This window comes from Vombatus ursinus, unplaced genomic scaffold, assembly GCF_900497805.2.
Source record: "Vombatus ursinus unplaced genomic scaffold, bare-nosed wombat genome assembly UNPS02000577.1, whole genome shotgun sequence".
In the NCBI taxonomy this organism is placed as follows: Eukaryota; Metazoa; Chordata; class Mammalia; order Diprotodontia; family Vombatidae; genus Vombatus; species Vombatus ursinus.
This window is the reverse complement of record NW_020940355.1, coordinates 28,684,037-28,696,563: the sequence shown is the minus strand read 5'-3', so window position 1 is coordinate 28,696,563 and position 12,527 is coordinate 28,684,037. Positions and strand designations below refer to the sequence as shown.

At 39.2% G+C, this 12,527-nt stretch overlaps 1 protein-coding gene across 1 annotated transcript in view; it reads left to right on the top strand.

Annotated features, from left to right (window-relative positions):
* Positions 1–12,527, top strand: part of CNGB3 (cyclic nucleotide gated channel beta 3) — a 188,358-nt gene that overhangs the window by 80,495 nt on the left and 95,336 nt on the right. The window lies entirely within an intron of this gene.

Sequence of the window (12,527 nt, the reverse complement as noted above, 5' to 3'; positions counted from 1 at the left end):
TCCATGTAAATGCTAGCTATCATTATTTTATACTTACAGTAATTCTGTTCCTACAGACCGCTGCCTCTTAACTGAGATGAAAACAGCATATTCCATCATCGGTTCTCTAGAGTCAAGATTGATAATTTCACTGATCTGAATTCTGATGTCTTTTAGCGCTATTGTCCTTTACATTATTGCTGTCATTTTATAATTTTTCTCTTGATTCTATTTACTTCACATCGTGTCGGTTCATACAAGTGTTGTAAGAATTCCCCTTATTCATTATTTCTTATGATACAATAATATTCTGTCACATTCACATCGGTTTTTGGTTTGGTTTTTGGTTGGTTGTTGTCCTTCATTTTCAAAGAAGACCAAAATGACATCACCGTGCTAGAGTCAAGTTTCAGTGTGTCTGACTGTGGCTGATCAGATCAATATGAGCTTGGAATGCTCTACCACAGGTCGGGCACAAATAGTCCCTGTGAACATTTGGGGTGGAGTCTCTAAAAATAGACACTTGTGTTTCTGTTGAGCTACTTCAATTCTGCTTTGCTCATAGAGCACAGCACCTTTTCTGATGTGGGCACGCCATGCTGGGCAGTCCTGTGCCAGTGTCTCCCATATCATGCAATCAACTACAAAGTTCTTCAGTGAAACTTTGAGAATGTCCTTGTATCACTTCTTCTGATCACCACATGAGCAGTTGCTCTGTGTGAGTTCTCCGGTTATAGGCAAGCATATGTTTTTCATTCAAACAACATGGCCAACCCATCAGAGTTGTCCTCTCTGCAGTACAATTCAAATGCTTGGCAGTTTAGTTCAAGAAAGGACCTCAGAGTCTAGTATCTTATCCTGCCAGATGATCTTTAGAATCTTCCTAAGACAATTCAAATGGAAGCGATTCCATTTCCTGGGTATACTGTCCAAGTTTCACAATGAGGTCAGCACAATGGCTCTGTAGACCTTCAGTTTGGTAGTCAGTCTAATACCTTTTCTCTCCCACACTTTCCTTCGGAGCCTCCCAAACACTGAGCTAGTTCTGGCAATGCGTGCGTCAACCTCATTATCAATGTGTACATCCCTGGAGAGTACAGTACCAAAGTAAGTAATCTTATCCACGGCATTCAAAACTTCTCCATTTGCCATAATCAATGGTTCCACATACAGATAGTGTGGTGCTGGCTGATGGAGCACCAACAATACATTAGTCCAGCATTTCCTATTTCCAGCTTTTATCAGCTTTGATAATTTTTTGGGTGTTAAGGTAAAACCTCATAACTGTTTTTATTTGAATTTTATTTTTTTATTTTAAACACTCCACTGGCATTTCCTTCAAAAGCACAGAGTCACTTCCATGTCTTGATAAGGCTTCAGAAAAAGATTTTAGGAAACCAGGTGCCACAGTAGATAGAGCACTAGACCTCAAGTCAGGAAGACCTGATATATTTTAAGTCCAGCCTCAGATACTTACTAGCTATGTGACCCTGGAAGGGCACTTAACCTCTATCACTCAGTTTCCTCATCTGTCAAATGGGTATAATAATAGTACTTACCTCCCAGAGTTGTTGAAAGGATAAATAATCAATCAGTCACACTGAAAAAATATTTGGAAAGCAGTTTGAAAACTTTAAAGTGCATATCAATACTAGTTATTATTAATAGAGGATTACCTACACTTTTTTTAGACCAGAACTATAATCTCACTGCATATGGAACTCCTGATAAGGAAACTTCTTTTGCCAGTACAGTTTAGCACCTGCTCTGCAATTTATAATCTTGAGATTATGAAAAATCTCAAGATTGTGAATAATCTTGAGACTATAAATTGAGAGTTATCTTGGGCACTAAGAGGTTGATTGACTTTTCCAGAGTTGCCCAGCTAGCCTATGTAAGGAGAAGGACTTGAGGGGCAGCTAGGTGGTGCCAGTAGATAGAGCTCTGGCTTTGGAGTCAGGAGGACCTGAGTTCAAATCGGCACTCAGACACTTGAAACTTACTAGCTGTGTGACCCTGGGCAAGTCACTTAACTCCAATTGCCTCACCAAAAAGCAAAAAGAAGAAGAAGAAGAAGGAGGAGGAGGAGGAGGAGGAGGAGGAGGAGGAGAAGGAGGAGGAGAAGGAGGAGAAGAAGGAGAAGGAGAAGAAGGAGAAGAAGGAGAAGAAGGAGGAGGAGGAGAAGGAGAAGAAGGAGGTGGAGGAGGAGTCAAAATGAAATAGAAATGAGGGTCATAATGATTCTTGCAGGCTACATATTGACTTAAAAAACCACAAATTATCATTATTTATTTTCTATTATTTTTATTTATTTTGTTATTTCTTAATTTCATTTTAATTTAGTTCCTGCTGCAGTGAGGAGTGTTGCTGGGGCACTAGAGACAGCAGGCCACTCTGTGTGTTTGACACCTTGCACTATACCACTCTATATATTCTATATGTTATATACTGTTGTATACTATGTGTTAACATATATCATATACATCAGTGATTTAGTCAATAAATGTTTATTAAGTGGCTACTTTGTGCCTACACTGTACAATTAAGTGGCACAATAGATAGAGCACCAGGCCTGGAGTCAGGAAGATTCATCTTCCTGAGCTCTAATCTGGTCTCAGATAGTTATTAGCTGTGTGACCTTGGGCAAGTCACTTAACCCTGTTTGCCTCAGTTTCTTCATCTGTAAAATGAGCTGGAGAAGGAAATGGCAAACCACCCCAGTATCTCTACTAAGAAAATCCCAAATGGGGTCACAAAGAGTCAGACATAAATAAAAAACAACTAAACAACAAAAATTCTATGCCAGGCATTGTGCTAAGTACTCAGGATACAAAGAAAAGCAAAAAGTAATCCCCATCCTTAGGAACTCACATTCTCTAAGTAGAGACTTCACAAGCAATCCATATACATCAATCCATCCAGCAAATATCAGGGGCTCTCCCAGATACAGACATCCTATCTATTTCTATCACTGGTGCTATCTTGATTTTCTAGCCTTGCAGCTCTTACTCCAAAAGGCACCTCTGGATTTGTGAGCCACTTGAATCTGATTCACTCACAGCAGAAATAAAGACCAAGGACACAACCCCCAACACATATGGAATAGAAGAAGAAAAGACTTGTGAAGTAGGGCTAACACCAGAGTAATAGTCTCTGGAGGCATAACTGCACTCTAACTTGTTCTGCAAGGATCAGGAATAATTTCATTTAGAAAATTATACATCTTCATCCATATGCACATAACCATATGTACAAATGAATGTGTAGAAACATAACCATATGCAAAAAATCAAATGTGATAAACAACTCAAAATGCCTGCAGTTTTTAGAGGTGAACAGGGAGGAAAGGGATGAGTTGGATTATGTCTTCTCTGTCTAAACTTCTAAGTTTTATACCATATCTACATTGCTGTTTCCCAAAACCATAACTAGGGTAAGGTGCCTGGGGCTTTGCTCCAGGGCATGAATTTAGAGGGCTCAGAGACAGTCCTTCAGCAGCCATGAACAACTTAGCACATAGGTTTCAACTAGTATCAATAGTAAGCCCATCACCAGATGGTGGGTTCTCTCCTCCTCTGCCCTGCTTCATTCTCCTTCCCACTTCTCAGCCATGAGAACTTGTTTTTGATGCTTGGCTAGGCTCTAAAATACCTAGTCATGACTCCACTCTTTCCTAAGAGTCAGGCCTCTATGTTATTTTTGAACTCTATCATTCAAAGAGACTGGGAAAAGCAACAACAACAAAAATCATCAATGATTTTAAAAGACAAATACAGGCTTTTTCTAGAATTAGACTGAGTTCTAAGAAATTACCTTTGCTTGTCAGTCAGCTTTTGAACTATCAGTTGTTGCTTGAGTGATTGGAGAAAATGGATAGCTCCCCAGACCTAATTAAAAAAAAAGGAAGAAAGAAAGAAAAATATTACAAACAAACGAAGCAAAAGAGATTAGGGACAGAATCTTTTCCTGTTCCATCCTTGTCTACTATTTAAACAAACCAAAAGAATTAAGCAGATTTTAGGGGAATTTGGACAATTGGAATTGGAGAAGCAAATGGATGGATGAGGTAAATCAATCCTATCCATCAATCAGCAAATTCTAGATCAACCTGAGGAATTTTGCAGAACCCTGGTCTCCAGCAAGAAAGAATTATTAAGAGTTACTATTTCTGAAAATGGACTTGAGAAACATGTCCAGAAATGAATAACTGTCCAAAACACTATCTGAGGAGTATAGACACATTCCAAGTCCCTGTCATGTGAACCTGCTGTTAACATCAGTAGAAAAACTAATAATAAATGGGTCAAAATGAATAACCACTCACATTTCCCTACCCAACTCCCTATTCCCTTTTTATTTTTCTACCTTCTTGTCTATATTTAATTTAAAGCATGCAGATGCTCTAAGGAAGTCAGGTCAGGTCTATAGAATACACAAAGTGGAGTAGCAGCTTGGCCATTAACCAATAAATTCAGACTACATGGGTAGCCAATCTAGATAGTCTGAGTGCCAATGTGATTGACTTTTTTCTCTTGGATTACCTGCTGACCTCTAATTGGCCAGAAATCCACTACATCATTCCACTACATCAACTTGCACTGTGCAGACCTACCTGAGTTCAGCTAGGAACCCTGTTAAAAAGCATTCCAACACTCCATCTATTTCATTCCAAGAGCACAATACCTCAATGGCTGCTACAGTTTTGCCTCCTTTCCCCATCAGCTGCCTGCTGACATGGCAGTCTTTTTTCCTATATGAAAATTTCCCCCCACCTCACTCCCACCCCATCCCCCCCCAGCATATGCTGATACTATTAATCTGCATTTTCTTTTTTGTTAAGTAATGTTATAGAGGAAAGGAGTAGAAAAGTAAAATTGCGTTGGCTAAACAGATGTTTCTGTTAAAAAAAATAAAAATAAAAGACGTACAGGGTGGGTGTAGCAGAGGAGACTTGATGAATGTGCCTCGAATTATGATACTTTATTTTGAGCAGGAAGAGAAGCTTATATTTCATGTTGGTGGTTGTAGATTCCTTTTAAAAATGTTCCCAATAATCCCTTGATAATAGATTCGGCGCAGATGTTATTGTAGTAAAGAGTTATTTGTTATTCATTTGAAAGGTTGTTCAGTTTCAAATGAATGCTGAACTTTCAAGCGTACTAAGTAAAAAAATTTTTAAATGGGATCACTGGCATAATAGATGGGGGAATGAGGATTTCTTTATCAAGTAATTTGTTTCCCTGGATAAGGGTGTAACTGCAGTCATTTCTATGTTGTTTAAGATAGATTGAATGCTGCTAGACTGCATATGTCAGCCTTCATTATTTCTTGGCAAACTTGAAATTTCTCAATGACACACCTAGGAAGGATCCCACACCCAATGATGAAACTCTGTGCTGGTCCAGGAACGATGATGACGAAGAGGACAGAAAAAAAAATGGGTGTATAAGCAAGAAACAATGACAGCTCAGCTACCGCCCTCTATCTCATTCCCCCAAGTGACCACTCCGAACTTTATTCCTCCCTCTCAAGTCTCTAACCATACTTTCATCCACCATACTTAAGATACGATGATTAGCCTCTTATCTCACCAAGAAAAGGAAAAGGACCAAGGCTACTTGGTCATAAATCCGGAGCCTGAAGGGGCCTCAGAGGCCAGTTAGTACAATTCACATTATTTTTTTTAGAGATGAGGAAAAAGAGGCTCAGAGAAGTTGCAACTCACCAACAGTCACACAGATAGTAAGGATTAGAAGCAAGATTTGAACCCAGGTTCTCTGACTTCAGATCCAGCGATCTTTCCACGTTGCCATGTCAACATGTCCCTTAACTCTTCCACTCACAAAACTTCTTGGCTTCATAACTCACTCTTTCCTCTTCCTCTCTTATGTCAGAAGAAGTATTTCTTTTTATTACTAAAGCTAATCTTGTACCCTTTCTCCCATTCTTATCCTTCCCTCAGACATTCTCTCTCTCTCTCTTTCTCTGTTTCTCTGTCTCTCTGTCTCTCTCTGTCTTCTTCTAGAGACTTGTTCCTGCTATCTTCCCCCCTCACTCTCATGTACCTTCAGTGTCTCCCTTTCCACAGTCTTCTTTCCATTTGTCTCAAAACATGCTCAGATTCCCCTTTACCAAAACGGACTTTCTTTGTTTCTTCTATCCCATCCAATTGCTGTCCCTTATTTCTGTTGCTCTTCCTTTAAGCCATATTCTTTTTTAAAAAATTGTCTATGCCTAATGGCCCCAACTTCTTCTTAGACTACTTTCTTATATCCCTTGCAATCTAGCTTCCATCCCCACCACTCTACTGAAACTCCTATCTCCAAGGCCACCATTGATCTTCTAAAACCCAAATAATATGGCTTTTTTCAGTTCTCATCCTCTTTGACATCTCCATAGTGCTTGAAACTTCTGGTTATCTCCTTCCTACAGATACTCTCTCTTTCCTCCACTTCAAAGATACCATACTGTCCTGATTCTCCTCCTACTTCTCTATCTACTCCTTTATTTCTTTCACTTGCCCATTACCTGAGCCATTAAAGTGGGTATTCTTGACCCTCCCTTTACCTCACTCCACACTTCTACTTTGGCAATCCATCATGCCTCCAACTGTTACTTCCCTCCAGAAGTAAATACGGACCCTAACTTATATGGGTATTTTATTTACTGAAAAGGGTGGGAAAAGGACATCTGTATAGAAGCATAGAGAAAAGCAGCTTATGAAGAAATCAATGGTTCTGAGTATCTAAGATAAAATAGCCCCTCTTAACATAGGAGATTATCACTGTGATATCTGAAAGTAGACTCTCTCTAAGGCAAAAGTACTGACTGATTGTTTCAGTGAATTGTTTCCTAGCACCTAATTTGTATTAGACTGTTTTTAGGACTTGGAAGTTTATTGATGAGAAACTCAGAATTAAAAAGATATTTTGGGATTCTGGGACCACATCTGTATCATATCTGGCAAAAATGTGGACCTGAGGTTTCTTAGTCTAGGAGATGAGTCACCATATATTATCGGGCCCTTATCTGAGGCATGAGAAGCTAGATCATATAATTGAGGAGTCAGAGCTTGAGAAGCCAGTTAGGCCATCAAATATTTATTAAGAACCTACTATGGGCTAGGCACTGTGCTAAGCACTGAAGTTACAAAAAGAGGCAAAAGACAGTCCCTGCCCTCAAGAAGCTTACAATCTAAGGGGGAAGGAGAGAGGAAGAGGGAGTGTATACATAAGCTTTCTATATAGGATAAACAAGAAATAATTAACAGAGGGAAGGTACTAGGATTGAGAGGAATTGGGAAAAGCTTCTAGTAGAAGGCAGGATTTGAGTTGGTACCTGAAGGAAGCCAAGAAAGCCAGGAGGCAGAGATGAGGAGGAAAAGCATTCCAGGCACAGGCAACAGCCAGAGAAAATGCCTGGAGCTGAGAGATTGAGTGTCTTATTAGAACAGAAAGGATGCCAGGGTCATTGGATTGCAGAAAAATGGGGCTGGGAGGAGATAGGTTATGAAGGGCTTTGAATGCCAAACAGAGGAATTTGTATTTGATCCTAGAAGTATTGGGTTGCCACTGGAGTTTGTTGGTGGTGGGTTGGCAAGGTGGGGGAACATAGTCACACCTGTGATTTAGGAAAATCACTTTGATAGGTATATGGAGGATGGATTGGAGTGAGGAGAGACTAGAGGCAAGCAGACCAACCAGCAGTCTATTACAATAGACCAAGCATAAGGTGATGAGGACCTACACCAGGGTAGTGGTAGTATCAGACAAGAGAAGGGGGGTGTTTTCAAGATTGGACATGGGAGGTGGGAGAAAGGGAAGAGTCAAAGATGACTTCTAGGTTTTGAACCTGAGAGTCTGGGAAGATGGCGTTGTCTTCTACAGTTGTGAGTCTGGGAGGATGGTAGTGCCCTCATGAGTAATATGGAAATTTGGAACATGGAAAGGGTTGAAGGAGAAAGATATTGAATTCTGTTTTGCACATGTTAACTTCAAGATGTCTGCTAGACATCCATTTTGAGATGTCTGAAAGGCAGTTGGAGATGCAAGATTGGAGGGCAGCGGAGAGATTGGGACAGGACAAGGAAAATGAAAGAATTGGAAGAGTCCTCATGGAAAGTAGCACAGTGAATTGATGAGGGAGGTATAATAAGATTGCCTAGCAGAAGTGAGGGTCCAGTTGAGGTTGCATGACTTTAATTTGTAGTGGGACCAGTCAAAATAGTTGCATGATTTCCTCCATCTTCATTCAGCAGCACATTCATAAAAGCAAATGGTGGAAGGAATGGGAGGCTGAGGCTTGACAGGGCACAATCAACCATATGATAAAGAGGCAAAGGACTCAAGAGAAGAGGACAAGGGAGAGTTGAACTATTTCACCAAGAAGTTGAGATGGGAAGAAGAAAAAGTTGATAATGCCAGAATAGCCTGGGAGAGAATTGAATAGTGAAGGGATTGTAAATCACAGTTCAGGCAGGCCAACTGAAAAGACTCAGAGAAGTCAGTAAAAGAAGCTACTTACTGAAGACAAAGCACAGAAGCTGACAAAGCAACCAGGGTCTGCAACTGATAGGGGAAACTAATCTGATTTCAGGAAAGCCTTAATGCTAGGAGCAGAGACTCATGAATGTAGACAGGCAGCTAAATGGTACAGTGGATAGAGAAATGGGCATGAAGTCAGGAAGACCTGAGATCTAGTTATGTGATCTTCAAGGAGTCACTTAACTCCTGCCTTAGTTTCCTCAACTGTAAAATGGAGATAATAATAGTATCTGCCTTCCAGGGTTATTCTGAGGATCCAATGCAATCATATTTGTAAAGCACTTAGCACAGTGCCTGCCACATAAGTAGATGCTATACAAATGTTAGCTATTATGAGACATGTATTTTTTTTTCGCTTTTTGGTGAGGTAATCGGGGTTAAGTAACTTACCCAGTGTCATACAGCTAGTAAGGGTCAAGTGTCTAAGGCCGGATTTGAACTCAGGTCCTCCTGACTTCAAGGCCAGAGCATTATCCACTTGACCACTTGGCTGCCCCTTTTTTTTTTCCTTTGATGAGGCAAATGGGGGTAAGTGACTTGCCCAGAGTAACACAGGTAGTGAGTGTTATGTGTCTGAGGCCAGATTTGAACTCAGATCAAAGCTCAGGATAGAGCCAGAGCTCTATCCACTGTGCCACCTAGCTGCCCCTAAAGACATGTATTTTTCCCACAATAAGGTTACACCTAGGACCTTGAAGTTGTGTTGCAACAGCATGTAGCTGTCACCTCTTCTGAGAAACCATCTCGATCTGCAGGAGGGGGTGAGCGAGCTAGTCCTAGGCCAGGGAGAGAGAGAGAGCCTGGAGAGAGTTAGGGTGGGGGCTCAAATTTCCCTTTTTATTAAGCCTTTCACTCTGTTCTTTCCCTGTTTGTCAGGCTACTAGAGCTACTTGCTCATACCTAAGTATCCTAGTCACCTTTCCTTGGATATACTCCAAATGTTCTTCCTGCATGCATCCAAAATTTATCATACTACTCTTTGTGGCCTGAGTAGAATAGCATACGAGATCCAGATTATCACCTCCCTAATTCTGGACACTACGCTTCTCTTAATACAGCTGACAATGTTATTAACTTTTTGGCTACAACGATACTGACTCATATGGAGGTGGTAGTCCCCTAACAAAGACCTTCAGACTTTTTCTTAAATGGAGTATTGCCTAGTCATGTTTCCCTCATTCTGTACTCATGAAATTAATTTTGGAACCCAAATGAAAGACTTTATGTTTAACCTTATTCAAGTTCATCTTATTAAATTTGGACCATCATTCTAACTTTGACAGTCTTTGTATCTTGTCATAGTAATGTTAGATTTTTCCTCCCACTTTTTTTAATCTGCAGATGTGTTTTTTAAACATTTTTATTTACTATTTATTTTAAATATTCTTTTCTTTTTAAGTTTTGAGTTCCAAATTCTCTCCATCCTTCTCACCCTCTCCCACACCCACTAAGAAAGCAAGCAATGTGATATCAATTAGACATCTGAAATCAGGCGAAACATATTTCCATATTAACCGTATTTTCTAAAAAAAAAAAAGCAAGAAAAATAAAGTGAGAAAATTATACTTCAATTTGCACTCAGAATTCATCAGTTCTCTCTCTGGAAGTAGATAGCATTTTTTCATCATGATTCCATTTGGCATTGTCTTGGATCATTGCATTAATTAGCTAAGTCTTTCATAGTTAATCATTGTGACAACATTGCTGTTACTGCACACAATGATTTCCTGGTTCTGCTCACTTCATTTCGCATCAGTTCACTTGGTGCTTGCCATGTTTTTTTGAAACCATCCCCCCAACTTGTCATTTCTTATAGTACAATAGTACCCCATCACAATCATATGTCACAACTTAGTCAGTCATTCCCCAACTGATGAGCATCCCCTCAATTTCCAATTCTTGGCCACCACAGAAAGAGCTGCTATAAATATTTTTGTGCATATAGGTCCTTTTCCTTTTTCTTTGATCCCTTTGGGATACAGACCTAGTAGTGGGATTGCTGGATCAAAGGGTATGCAGTTTTATAGCCCTGTGGGCATAGTTGGTTGGAGCAGTTCACTACTCCACCAGCAGTTCATTAGTGTACCTGTTTTCCCCTCAGCTTCTCCAGCTTTTGTCATTTCAGATAGGTATGAAATGTTCTCATTTACATTCCTTCAATCAATAGTGATTTAGAGCACTTTTTCATGTGACTATAGATAGCATTGATTTCTTCTTCTGAAAACTGCTTGTTTATACCCTTTGACCATTTATCAAGTGAGGAATGGCTCTTATTTTTGTAAATTTGACTCAGTTCTTTACTCAGTATAAATTTGAGAAATGAGGTTTTTGTCAGATAAATTTGCTGTAAAAATGTTTGATAACACCTCATTGTTAATGGTTTTTAACATAATGTAGTTTCCCTGATTATCTCTTTTAATTAGGTCTATTTTTGCTTTGTCTGAGATCATCATTGTGATGCCTGCCTTTTTTTTTATTTAGCTGAAGTATATTAGATACTCCAGCCCTTTATTTTAACTCTTGTCTGTCTTTCTGTTTCAAGTGTGTCTCTTGTACACAATATATTGTTGGATTCTGGTTGCTAATCCATTCTGCGATCTGCTTCTATTTTATGGGTAAACTCATTTCATTCACATTCACAGTTATGATTCCTTTTTATTTCCCTTCATCCCATTGTTTTCTCTTTCTTCTTTTATCTTTAAATCCTGTCTCTCCTTAAAAGTCTATTTTACTTCTAACCACTGCCTCTCTTAATCTGCCCTCCTTTTTATCATCTCCTCCTTTTTTTTAAAATCCCCTTCCCTTTCTATTTCCCTATTGCATAAGTTACATTTCTATACACGGCTGTGTGTGTATATATACTCTTCTCTCTTTGAACCAATGGCAATAAGACTGAGGTTTAAGCATTGCTCCTGACATTTTCCCCTCTATTGTAAAAGCTCTTTCTTCTGTACTTCTTTTATGTGAGAAAATTTCCCCCATTCTATCTCTTCCTTCTCTCTTCTCCCAGTGCATTCTTCTTTCTCATTCCTTCATTTTTTCTTGGAGATCATTCCGACATAATCAACTCACACCCATGCTGTCTGTCTGTGGAAACTCCTTTTAGCTGTCCTAATAATGGTAAAGTTCTTACGAGTTACCTATATCATCTTTCTGTATAGAAATGTAAACTGTTTAACTTTATTGAGTCCCTTATGATTACTCTTTTGTGTTTACTTTTTTATGCTTCTCTTGAGTCTTGTATTTGAATGTCAAATTTTCTATTCAGCTCTGGTCTTTTCATCACAGATGCTTAAAAGTCCTCTATTTCATAAAGTGTCTACTTTTCCCCCTACAATATTATACTCAGTTTTGTTGGGTAGGTTATTCTTGGTTATAATGCTAGCTCCTTTGCCTTCTGGAATGTCACATTCCAAGTTCTTCACTGCTTTAATGGAGAAGCCATTGAATCTTGTGTGATCCTATCTGTGACTCCATCAGCTGGGTGGCTGCCCCTAATCTGCCATCTTGACTCCTGCAGATTTGTTAAATATACTATTTTTGACTTTTGCCAAGTTACTGATAAAAATTCTTCTGCTTAGGGCCAAACATAGATTCATGGGACATTCCTCTAAAGATCTCCTTCATTCCAAAGATTGGATTTTAAAGCAAAACTTTAACAATAAGATTATGTCTCTTTTAAAATGGCTTTTACTTTTTGATATACTATATACCGAAAGTATAAGAAAATAAAAGAGACTCTTCCAGGGTAAAAGGAGAGACTCTCTCTCTCTCTCTCTCTCTCTCTCTCACACACACACACACACACACACACACACACACGTTTGAGTGTCCCCTCATAGACAAAACAGTCTTCTCCAAGGCTGATTGGAATTTTATTTACAGTCAACCACTTTCATTAAAACACTTAGAAACAATGGCAATTAACATTGACCCAAGGTAAAAGTAAAGCAACAGTAAAATGAAAGAAAGAAAGAAAAAAAGAAAGAAAGAAAGAAAGAAAGA